Source organism: Pangasianodon hypophthalmus, chromosome 28 (assembly GCF_027358585.1).
Source record: "Pangasianodon hypophthalmus isolate fPanHyp1 chromosome 28, fPanHyp1.pri, whole genome shotgun sequence".
Lineage (NCBI taxonomy): Eukaryota > Metazoa > Chordata > Actinopteri > Siluriformes > Pangasiidae > Pangasianodon > Pangasianodon hypophthalmus.
Genome location: NC_069737.1, coordinates 10,521,030 through 10,533,549, shown reverse-complemented (window position 1 = coordinate 10,533,549; position 12,520 = coordinate 10,521,030).

Genomic DNA, 12,520 nt, shown 5'->3' with positions numbered 1-12,520 from the left:
TCATAGGGTCACCAATGAGCTATTGTCACAAAACTTGAATGTCCCTCTAGTGACCCACAAAAATTCAATTCACTTCAATTTTATTTGTATAGCACTTTTAACAATGGACATTTCCACAAAGCAGCTTTACACAGCTTTACAGAAATGTATAAATTCAGCATATAAATTTTAAATCTATGAATGTATCCCTAATGAGCAAGCCAGAGGCGACGGTGGCAAGGAAAAACTCCCTGAAACAATATGAAGAAACCTTGACAGGTACCAGACTCAAAAGGGAACCCATCCTCATCTGTTTGACATTGGATAGTGCAATTATAAATAATTCCCTTCTGTAACTGTATACTATATGATCTAAAAGTGCAATTGTGTAACCAGGAAATTCATTATAGTTTTCAAATGAAGTCTATTTTTTTTAAGTTATCAAATGTTCACTGATGGAGACTTGATTGAAAAACTGTATCAGGATGGATCAGGTCCGGAGAGCAGAAGGGGACAGGATCACTGGTAGGAGTAGAATGTGTAGCCAGAGAGAGAGAGAGAGAGAGAGAGAGATACAGAGAAAGAAAGAGAGAGAGAGTGAGAGAGAGATTATTAGGTATGCTAGTTGTCACGTAATGGTTAAGGGCAATGTACATTGTGTGCAGAGTGCGAGCAAGGACTCTGTCAAGACTAGCTATGACAGCATAACTAAAAGGGAATGCCAGAAGGTAACACAGACATGAGGGTGCCCTGGGACATAAAGCGGCCAGCCACTCCACCGTCAACAAACCTGAGTGACTGTATGAGAGTGGGAGAGTGACAGCATCCCAAATCACCACAACATTCTATGCCCGTGAACCCTCCAGATCTGCTCCTTTACCTAAGAAAAAACTATTCACAAAAGGCTTGACTAAACAAATAGGTTTTCAGCCTAGACTTAAACACTGAGACTGTGTCTGAGTCCTGAACACTAATTGGAAGTTTGTTCCATAACTGTGGGGCTTTGTAAGAGAAAGCTTTGCCCCCTCTGCTGTAGCCTTCACTATCTGTGGTACCAACAAGTAGCCTGCACTTTTGATCGAAGTAGGCGTGGTGGATCATAAAAGACCAAACATTCACTCAGGTACTGCGGCATTAGACCATTCAGTGCATAGGGGTGATTTGGTCTAGTTTTAGTAGGAACTAAATCTTCTAGTTTTAGTTAGAACTCTGGCTGCTGGACTAACTGAAGCTTGTTTATGCATCTACTGGAACATCCAGACAGTAAGGCGTTACAATAATCCAACCTAGACATGACAAAAGCATGAACTAGTGAAAGCCATTCCAGCAGAAGAAAGGAATATATTTTTTAAAATAATAATTATTGCATTGTGTATTAGTGATTTGTAACTTTGCTTGTGTTATATATGTTTCCCATGTAAAACATTATATGTAGTTTCTCTCCTCTGATTTTGTTTTGTATAGTTTTCAAATACCTTCAACTAAAAGTAAAAAAAAAGGAAGAACTTGGTTTCAGGAGTCTCATTGAGTCGCGCGTCAACAATATGCTTAGATTCAACAGCTTAATTGGGCATTAGTGAAGGATTAGAAGGAGCCACACTTAACATCAGTCAAAGACTAAGCTCGGTATGGACAGGAGGCACATGGCATGACATTTTCACCATTCTGAAGAGAAATTGTCGGGCGGGTAGTCTTTAGCTTCAGTGACTTCAGAATAAAAGAGATTCTGTGAATTTTCGTCTGTTTTGTGGAGGATTTGCACAGAATGCTAGTAAGCTTATGAAGATTGCAATATTTTTCTACCAATCATGGATTCAAGTCCTTTCAGTCAACTGAACCAGGCATCTGGAAAAAATAAAAATAAAGATGGAAATTGCGGCAGATGGCCAAAGGAGGGCGCCAAAGCCCACGGAAAAGGCTTTGGATGCGAAACTGAATAGGCTCAAGGGTGAAAGAAAAGGCAAACTAACTCAGCTTATTCTTAAAAGGAAGGAGATTGAAAGCCTAAAGGAAGATGAAGTAAATGTTGAGTTAGTTGAAGAGGAAGAATTATATAGCTTTGGAGAATTCCTTGGAGATGCAGAAATATTACCTATTCTGAAGATGAAGATAGAAGACAGGACCAGTTTAACTGGTGCAATCCTAAATGTGCTGAGTTTGAGGATTTTGTACAAAAGGCATCTCATGGATGAGATGAACAATCCAATTAACGTGAAAATTGTTATCTCAAAACTTCCATATAAACTGAAAGAGCAGTGGAGAAATCAAGCCTTTGAGATACAAGAAGCAATGGGAAGAAGAGCCAGGTTTTTGAACTTGGTAGACTTCATCAATTGGCAAGTGAAAGTCACAAACAACCCACTGTTTGTTAACATCTTGGATGTCAGCTCAGAAGAAAAGGGGAAGTCCAAGTTAAATATAGTTCAAGTGGAGTTTATTGTCATTTCAGCTATATACAAGTACATAGTGAAACGAAACAATGTTTCTCCAGGACCAAAGTGCTACATAAGACGACAGAACAACACAGAACTACAAGGGACTACATAATTTATACATAAAGTGCACAAGTGCAAACATGTGCAGACAGCACAAGACAGTGCAAGACAGTACAATGACTACTGGGACAGACAATGGGCAATAGTACTGTTTTGAACACACTGACTGGCACATGTTCAGGGAAGCGGCAACTGACGGCAACTTCACCAACTTGGAGGAATACGTGACATCTGTAACCAGCTATATCAGCAAGTGCATTGATGCGTCTCCAAGACCATCACCACACGCTCCAACCAGAAGCCGTGGATGACTGCAGAGGTTTATGCGCTACTGAGGACCCGAGACTCCGCCTTCAGAGCAGGCAACAAGGCGGCCCTAAGAACAGCGAGGGCCAAACTGTCCCGGGCCATCAGAGAGGCAAAGTGCACACACACTCAGAGAATCCACAGCCACTTCAAGGCCAGCAGAGACACGTGGCGCAGGTGGCAGGGCATCCATGCTATCACCAAGTACAGGACAACACCACCTGCCTGTGACAGTGATGCCTCTCTCCCAGATGCGTTGAATGACTTCTACGCTCGGTTTGAGCCTCCCTTCTCTATAAAGAGAAGTAATCCTGAAAGTAGCAGTTTTGCAATGTATCTCTTCTTTTGGAGAACACAGTGCTCAAGATCTCTGTGAGAAGAGACCCAGTTCAATCAAACTAGTTGATGCATTTCAAAGTCCTTGTTTGAGCCGTGAGCCATGCCCTGGAGTCCTGTAACAAGACAAAAGAACAGATGCCTAAGGACATAATTAAGTTCTGAGGTTAAAAGGTCTCTGCCTTGGCTGCCTCACTCAAAGTCACCTGAGTAAGGACAGCAGAAAGAGAATGCAATGCCAAGAGTGTCCTGAAAAAGCACTCAAGTATTCTTCATGTAGTGAAGGAATTTCCAGTCACATCTGAAAAGAATGAAGATAACAACATTATGACCAGTGAGGTCACAAGTGCCTTTGTGTTGACAGAACATGAGACCAGTGGAGTTACTGGGGCAGGTAATGGAGAATGTATCCTATCCATAGTACTGGTAAAAATAAAGTCCAAACAAAGTGACAAGGTAATTGAGACCTATGCATTCATGGACCAAGGAAGCATGGCAACATTCTGCAATAAAGAACTCATGCGTCAACTCAGGGTTTGAGGTGGGAAGCCAGAGCTCCTTCTCAGTACTATGGGGCAGGAAAATAAGGTGAGCAGCCATGTCCTGTCTGACCTGGAGGTAAGTGGATTGGAAGAGGAGAACTACATTGAGCTACCACAGGTGTTTACTCAAGAAAGCATACCAGTGAAAAAGGAAAACATACCTCAGCAGAAGGACGTGAGCAGGTGGCATTACCTCCATGAAGTACGTATTCCACGTATTGAAGCCGAGGTCAGCCTACTTATTGGTACCAATGACTAAAAAGCCATTGAGCACTGGAAGGAATAAATAGCAGAGGCGACAGACCATATGCCGTGAAGACAGCCCTAGGATGGGTCAACAATGGACCAATAAGAAGAGGCATCAAATCAGCTAATAGTGGGTTATTGAGTCACTTAATCAATCACATCTCAGTAACAAACATCAAGGATCTGTTGAGTCAATGGTACAACGCTGACTTCCTGGAACAAAGATGTGATGATAAAGCAGTCACATGAAGATCATCAGTTCCTACATTCAGTTAAGGAGTCAGTCCAGCTAGTACCACAACAGGTCTGAAGCTGAACAACGCCTCAATAATCTCAAGAGAAAGCTTCACAAAAATCCTGACTTCCACGGTGAGTAGAACAGATTCATGAGAGATCTACTGGAGAAGGGATACGCCACCAGGGTACCTGAAGAGCAGTTGAATCACAACGACGGGAGAGTGTAGTTCATTCCCCATTATGTTGTATACCATCCTAGGAAAAAGAAGATAAGATTTGTCTTTGACTGCACTGCTTCTTATCAAGTTGTATCATTGAACGATCAGTTACTGCAGGGCCCGGACCTTACAAACACTCTGATCGGTGTCCTGACAAGGTTCAGGAAGGAAACAGTAGGGTTGATGGCAGACATCGAATCCATGTTTTACCAAGTCAGAGTGCCTGATGAGGATACAGAGCTGTTGTACTTCTTTTGATGGCAGGATGGTAACCTGAAATCAGATCCAGTGGAGTACAGGATGTGCATACACTTCTTTGGAGCAACATCCTCCCCTAGCTTTGCTTCATATGCGTTGAGGAGAACAGCTGCAGACAAAAGGGGGAGAACCACACCCAAAGCTGTTGAGACAGTCTTAAACAACTTTTATGTGGATGACTGTTTGAGATCATTGACATCAGACAACCATGCTGTTGCTCTTGCCAAAGACCTGAGAACATTATGCCTCAGTGGAGGATTTTGTTTGACCAAGTGAACAAGCAACAGCAGAGCGCTATTGTTGTCGATCCCTGAAGAAGAGCGAGTTACTGAGTTCAAAGATCTCAACCTTGACAACGATCAGCTCCCAGTGGAGAGAGCAATGGTGCACAGACTGTGACATCTTCAAACTCAAGATAGAGGTGCAAAAAAAGCCATCTACGAGAAGAGGAATCTTGTCGGTTGTCAGTTCTGCTTATGACCCTTTGGGCTTCTTTGCACCATTCATCCTACCTGCCAAGCTCCTCTTAAGAGAACTCTGCAAAGAAAAAAGAGAATGGGACGAAAAAATTTCTGAGAAAAATGGAAAAGTGGTTGGTAGACCTGCAACACCTTTCATCCTTCAGTGTTAGCAGGGGTATCAAACTTTGGGATTTGAAATCATTAAGTCAGTGCAATTACACCCCTTTTCAGATGCCAGCAATAGCGAATCAGGCTTCACAGGGTTTGAGAACAGTGCACCTACTACAGAGCAAAAGCTGGATTCAAGGACCACAATTCTTGTTGAGACCAGAGTGTGAACGGCCAGAATGCCCAGACCAATCCAGTCATTCAACAGAAGATGACGTTGTGGTCAAGAGCTCAGCCACAGTGTCCTTCATACAGACTCATGAGAACACAGATGCAATGAGTCAACTTGCTGAGCACTTCTCAGGTTGGTACAAACTCAAGAAGGCAACAGCTTGGCTCATGCAATTGAAAGAGATTCTGTTAAACTTGAGTCAGAAGAGAAAGGAATTTCAACAAGCCATCAGTCAATGTGAAATTAATCCATCCAAAACGAGACCCCTAATTCAGCAGAAGATGCTCACATACAAAGACAGCTGTGCAAACCGGACACTCACCATTGAGGATTTATCCATGGCAGAATCAGATTTGATTCGGCTCTGTAAGAAACAGAAATATGCAGAAGAGATCAAAGCCTTACAGCAAGGTAAAGGTCATATGAGGAAGAATAGCTATAACTTTAAGTTGGATAAATACCTGCAAGATGGAGTCTTGAGAGTTGGAGGGCAGCTAAGTAGATCTGCCATGCCAAAAGAAGCCAAGCATCCAGCCGTCAGGCAGAAATCATAGTCTAGCAAGGCTGAGACAGATGTGCTGGATACCAAAAGCCTGCTCAGCAATACGAAGAATGACCTCAGAGTGCAGCATGTGTAGAAGACTACATGCCAAAGCTGGTGAACAGAAAATGGTGAATTTACCAGAGAATCAGTTGTTGCCAGACAAGCCACCCTTCATGAATACTGGTGTTGATTACTTTGGACCTTTTGATGTCAGTAGGGAACATACCAGAGCAAAGAGATATGGCATGCTTTTCACATGCTTAACCAGCAGAGCAGTCCACCTAGAAATTGCAAACTCACTTGACACCAGCCCAACGCGCTGCGTTGCTTCATGAGTAGATTTTTTGGAGTTGAGAGAGTTACAGGAAGCATTAAAGGACCTGGACCAATCCAAGATCAAAGACGCTTTGATGAAGAGAGGAGTGGGATCTTCAATACCCCGGCTGCATCCCACCACAGAGGCGTTTGGGAACACAAAATACGAACTGTCAGGAACATTCTAGGTTCCCTACAGAAGCAACAAGTGTTGGATAATGAAGGTCTGCACACTCTTTTATGTGAGGTGGAAAGCATAAACAACAACCTCAGATGACCCTAATGACCTTAAGATGTTGACCCCAAACCACTTGCTGTTGATGAGGTGACAGCCAAATATTCCAACAGGTGTCTTTTCAAAAGAGGACTTCTATGTGCACCACCGCTGCAGACAAATCCAATACATGGCAGACCTGTTTTGGCGCAGATGAACGCAAGAATATTTACCTCTCTTATAAGGAAGACAGAAGTGGAGCACATCAATGAGGAACTTCAAGTTGGGAGATGTTATTCCTATTGTAGACTTCTCTGCTCCACAAAACTCTTGGATGATAGGAAGAATTGTCAAGGTTATGCTAGACTTAAATGGTATAGGCCGCAGTGCCGGTGTTCAGACAAGGACAAGTACGCTGATGCAGAGACCCATTACAAAGTTATGCCTGTTGGAGGAAGCAGTGTAAAGGTCAAGACAAGACATATAAGGATAAGAAAATACTTACCTGTCTTGAATAAAGATGAACACTTAGATCTGTAAGAAACCTGTCAGAAGAAAGATGTAAAGTTTAAGCTCACAGAGTAGAAAGATTAATGCCTCTAATTTATGTTTTTGGTAATTGATATGCTACTGGCCTAATCAATTAGGGGCAGGCTATGTAAGAGCCATTCCAGTAGAAGAAAGGAATATTTTGTTAATAATAATTATTACTGTGTATTAGTGATTTGTGCCACTGGTTGTGTTATATATGTGTTCCAATGTAAAACATTATACATTACTCTCCTCTGATTGGATAACCCTTTAACCATAAGTTTCACTTCCACATCTTTAGTTGGAAGAAGCTATTGAGCAAAGAGAGCACACTAGTCTTTGACCAGGTCTTTATTTTGTTTTGTACAGTTTTCAATACCATCAAGTAAAAGTAAAAAAAGGAAGAACTTTGTTTCAAGAGTCTCATTGAGTCACATGTCAATTATATTCTTGGATTCAATACCTTAAGTGGGCATTTGTGAAGGATTAGAAGGAGCCACACTTACAACTAGTTTTTCTGCATCATGTAGTGACATTATATTTCTTATCTGAGCAATATAAGAAGAAAGAAGGCTATCCTAGTATATTATCTACATGAGCTTCAAATGAAAGACTGGACTCAATAATCACACCAATGTGTTTTACTGCTGCACATGAAGAAACAAAGGCCATCCACAGTTACTATGTAATCAGAAAGCTTACTTCCAGCTGCATGCGGTTCTAGTACAAGTACTTCTGTCTTCTCAGAATTAAGTAGAAGGAAGTTAATAAGCATCTAGTGTTTCATGTCCTTTACACATTCCTCAACTTTATTAAGCTGGTGTCTCTCATCTGGCTTTGCTGAAACATACAACTGTGTGTCATCAGCATAACAGAGGAAGCTAACACCATGTCTACAAATAATTTTACCCAGAGGCAGCACATATAAAGAAAAAAGTAGTGAGCCTAAAACAGAACCTTGTGGAAAACCAAACTTTACTTTAGTATGCATAGAGAAGTCACCATTTACATCTAGAAACTGATAACGATTAGTCAAATAAGACCTGAGCCAGGAGGGCCGTTCCCTTAATGACAACAACATTTTCTAGTCTATCAAGGAGAATAGTATGATCAATGGTATCAAAAGCTGCACTAAGGTCAAGCAACACAAGCAAAGAGACACAACCCTGATCAGAGGCCAGTAGTAGGTCATTTACCACTTTAACCAGCACTGTCTCTGTGCTACGATGAGGCCTAAACTACTGATACAGTTCATGAATGTTATTCCTATGTAGGTATGAGCATAACTGCTGTGCTACAACCATTTCTAGGATCTTGGAGACAAATTGGGAGGTTTGATATTGGCCTATAGTTGGACAACTGACAGGGGTCGAGGTCAGGTTTTTAATCAGGGGTAGTTTAAAAGATTTAGTTACATAGCTAGTGTTAAGAGAAGAATCAATCATTTTTTAGAAGAGTTTCGATTGCTTCTGGAATTATGTGTTTGAAGAAACATGTAGGTAAAGGATGTAGTATACAAGTTGATGAATTTGATGATGAAATTAGTGAAATTAGTTTGGTGTCTCGAAGGGGAGCAAAACATTCTAATCGCTGATCTGATATGGTTATATTAGGATTAGTTATCAAACTGTCTGGTTTTAAATTTATAGTTTAAATTTATGCCTGATATTATTAATTTTGTTACTGAAAAAATTCATGAAGTCATCACTGCTACATATGGATGGTGTACATGTGTTTGTGGTGGTCATGTTCCTAGTTAATTTTGCTACAGTATTAAATAAAAATCTAGGATTTATTTTGTTAACTTCTATTAGGGTTGAGAGATGTGCTGATCTAGTAGCACTAGGAGCTTTTATAGCTCAAGAGGCTCTCCTTCCATGCTCTTTAAAAATACCACTGTTATGTGCCAGCAAGGCACATATTGTTGTTTTTTTTCTTCCACTTTGTTTTCTCTCTTCTCTCCCTGATTTGCTTATAGGTGGCACCTCGGTCAGTGATTGGACCGCTGACGCATGGTACTCCACCAATTGGCATTGTGATTTCTCCAAAGGAGGTGGAGCTGTGAGTATAAAGGCACCACTGTGGAAGACATACGGGGAGCAGATTTTGGGAGTCCTTTGTTCGCGGTGTAGCCTTTCCTTGATACTAGTGAAAATATTGAGTGTTTCGCTAGTCCATTTTGTTTCCCCCTCCATCGTACTGTGTGGACAGGTAGTGCTGGGCGCGCCTTTACATATCACGATAGGAATACTATACTAGGCTAGCGGCATGTGCCACCCCCTGTATTTTGTTCCAGTTAGCTTTGGTTAGGCAAGTTAGGAATTAGTTTCTTTTTTGTTCTTTTCTTTGGCAACGTCTGGGAGTCCACCTGTGTCGCCTGGTTGGGTATTGTGTATATATATATATTTCTGGCTAATTTCGGTGTTGGTTATGGTTTTTTTGTATAGTCTTTATACATCTTTACCTGTACATAGTTTTCTTTTCCCTGCTAACTTTGTATTGAACCCCTGAATACATATTGTGATATCTACCCGTGACAGTGCACAGTAAAATAAGCATTTTTTCTAAACAGGTTTTGTCTGTGTCCCTCCTTTTCCATCAAGTATCACCTCTCTTCCTCATGTTACTGCCTCAATATCCCTAGACATAAAAGGGGCATGTAACAACCACCAGTTTAGTTTTATGCAGTTTTCAAATGGTCTGTTTTAAGGTACATGTGTGATTGTTATACTAGGGTGCTAGTTTTTTCTCTCTAATTATTTTTTTGTTTAAATGGACCTACATTATGTAGCGTGTAGCAGAAAGCTGACTCCAAGCATTCAGTCACCTGATCAAGTTCTGTGGGGTCAGATGGTGATCCAATCATAGTTGAAAACTCCGGGAAATTATTGATAAAACTCTGTGCAGTAGCTGACTTGAATGTACATTTGACGTGGTAGCGTGGCAAGGTGCATATATTATGAGGAAGACACATTTTAAATGAGAACCCAGCCAGTGGGAGTGTACCCTCAGTGCTGGTCCCAGGCCTGGATAAAAATGGGAGAGTTATGTCAGGAAGGGAATCTGGCTTAAAACCTGTGCCAAATCAAATACAGGGACCAATGATCCACTATGGCGCCCCCTAAAGGGAGCAGCAGAAAGAGCAACAACACATTTTAAATGAGTTGAGATAATGATGTCAGGTAGCTTCAGACTATGGAAATGTGACTGTATTTTCTATATTTTATCTGAATGTTAGAATTAGATCAAGAGTGAGGCCACGGCTCTATAATGTTTATTCTTTCGTGGTGAACACACACATGCACACCCATGGTTCTGCTGTGCTCAGCTCTCTGTCCCCAGGCTGTCGTCTCTCTCCTCTTTATGCTTTCTGCTGCTGTCTGCAACAGAGGGCACTCGTTAGCCAAATTTCTGACAGGCGTGTCAACCTTACCACTCATCTTCTCTGGTTCCGCCCTCCATTCACAAACAACCACGCCCCCGCTTCCATAGTGTTGAATTTATGACTATGTTTTTGTGTGACTAGATTGTCATTATAAATAACTGCAACACCTCCTGCTCTGCCAGTTAGACAAGGCTGATGTATATAACTGTATCCAGGAGGACTAGCTTCATTTAATGCTACATACTCATTACTTTAGATGTAAGAGATATAATATTTAACAGTAGTAACTTCAGATCAAAGGTGCTGGCTGTGCATTCAGTATGATCTAATTTTATGTTAATTAGGTTACTAAAACAAACTTTTTGAGTATTTTTACATTTTTGTTTGGCTCAGGGAACAGACACAGTCTCAATATAGTGGAACCTAAGTGACGACTTAGTGCAGCTAGCAGCTGGTCGGTTTAGCCTGCTTGTCTGCTCCCTGGTCTTGGCTCAGGATTGTCACCAATTAACTAAGCCTGTTCTGAGACTATGTGCTATGCTGCAAGAAATGAGAGCAGCACCTTCCCAAGTGTGATGGATACTGTCCCGCCCTAACAGGACAGCCTTGCCCTCAAAACTACTCCAATTATCTAAAAAGGCCACACTATTCTTGAAGTACCACCTGGGTAGCCAGCAGTTCAGCGACCATAACCTGCTGTAAGCTGGCATAACCTGCTATTCATGTTTTTTTCCAATTATGAACAAGCATATCTTGTGTAAAATAAGGTAGACATTGATTCAATGGCTTTTGCCACAAACATTTCCCTTTTGGACCATTCAGCTCTGCTGACTCATTTTTTGGATAATTCAATTAATATGCAAACCCAACTTTTGCAAACCATTCCTAGGATTTTTGCCAAATCTTCAAAATTGTCTTCAAAAAATGGTCAAGTTACTCATTAGGATCTGTCTGTCAATAATTTTTTAAAAACATTGTTAATTGTTATAACTGATATTTGTAAAGAATATAGCCATCGCCAGCCAATAAGTAATTGCATGGTGTAGCTTAATTTACTCATACAGCAACACATGATGTATTCAATGGATTCACGCAAAATGCAAAAGAGATTCCGGACTAGATTTTGAGACTGTCTGCTAAGATTGGCATTCTTAGGGGGTGGCGCTAAGTCAAAATACCTTTATCTCAAGAACTGTAGGACTGATTGAGCTGAAACACCCTAGCATCTAGTGAGCAACACCCTAGTAACCACCTGCGATACCATAGCAACCAAGATTTGTTTCGCAACACACTTGCAGTTTCTGCAGGACATCTAGTTACATTTGGCATTCCTACTTGTGGCCCCAAAATAGCCAGCAAACACAAGGCTGCCTTATCTGTCAATACTGCATCATATTGCATGTGCACAGGGTAGTACTTAGCTGTTACACACTATTCCTGGTGGTTATATGGGGTGGTTATAGTCATCACATTTGCATAAGTATCTAGACCAATTACCCAGTACTTTGTTGAATTGACTGTGACTGTTTAAAGCCTTAAGTTTTGGGCATTTTTTAAATTTACAAAGCTTTGTAGAAACATGCTTATTCTTTTTCATTATACTGTATATTTTACAAATTAATTTAATCCACTTAGAGTAATGTAACAAACTAAGGTAAATGTGAATGCACTGTGTATGTTGTGAATTGTGGACTTCATGATTTTGTGTATAACCTCTAACTGCGCTTAACTGTTTGTCTGTTGATTAGTTTGTTGTTTGTGTAAAATATAATGTGCATATATATGTAAATGTTTAAAAATGTACAAGATTTTGCACATGCTTTTGTCTTACCAGTTCCTTTTTCACTATTCAATTGTTTAATGAAAATGAAATTAGGAAAACACTGTTTTGCAAATTTGCACATTTTAAAAATAAATTGTTTCCACTATTGTGGTTATTTTATTGTTTTGAATTGAATAGCTTTCACTTTTTCAACACCCTATATAATTACCTAAATAGAATTTTTAGGCTGATAAGTATATTCATAAAGACAAAGTATGACTATCAAATGTTGGTTTTACTATTAAACAAATAATCAGTTTAATTTGTATGTTTGTGGTATTGTGTTTATCT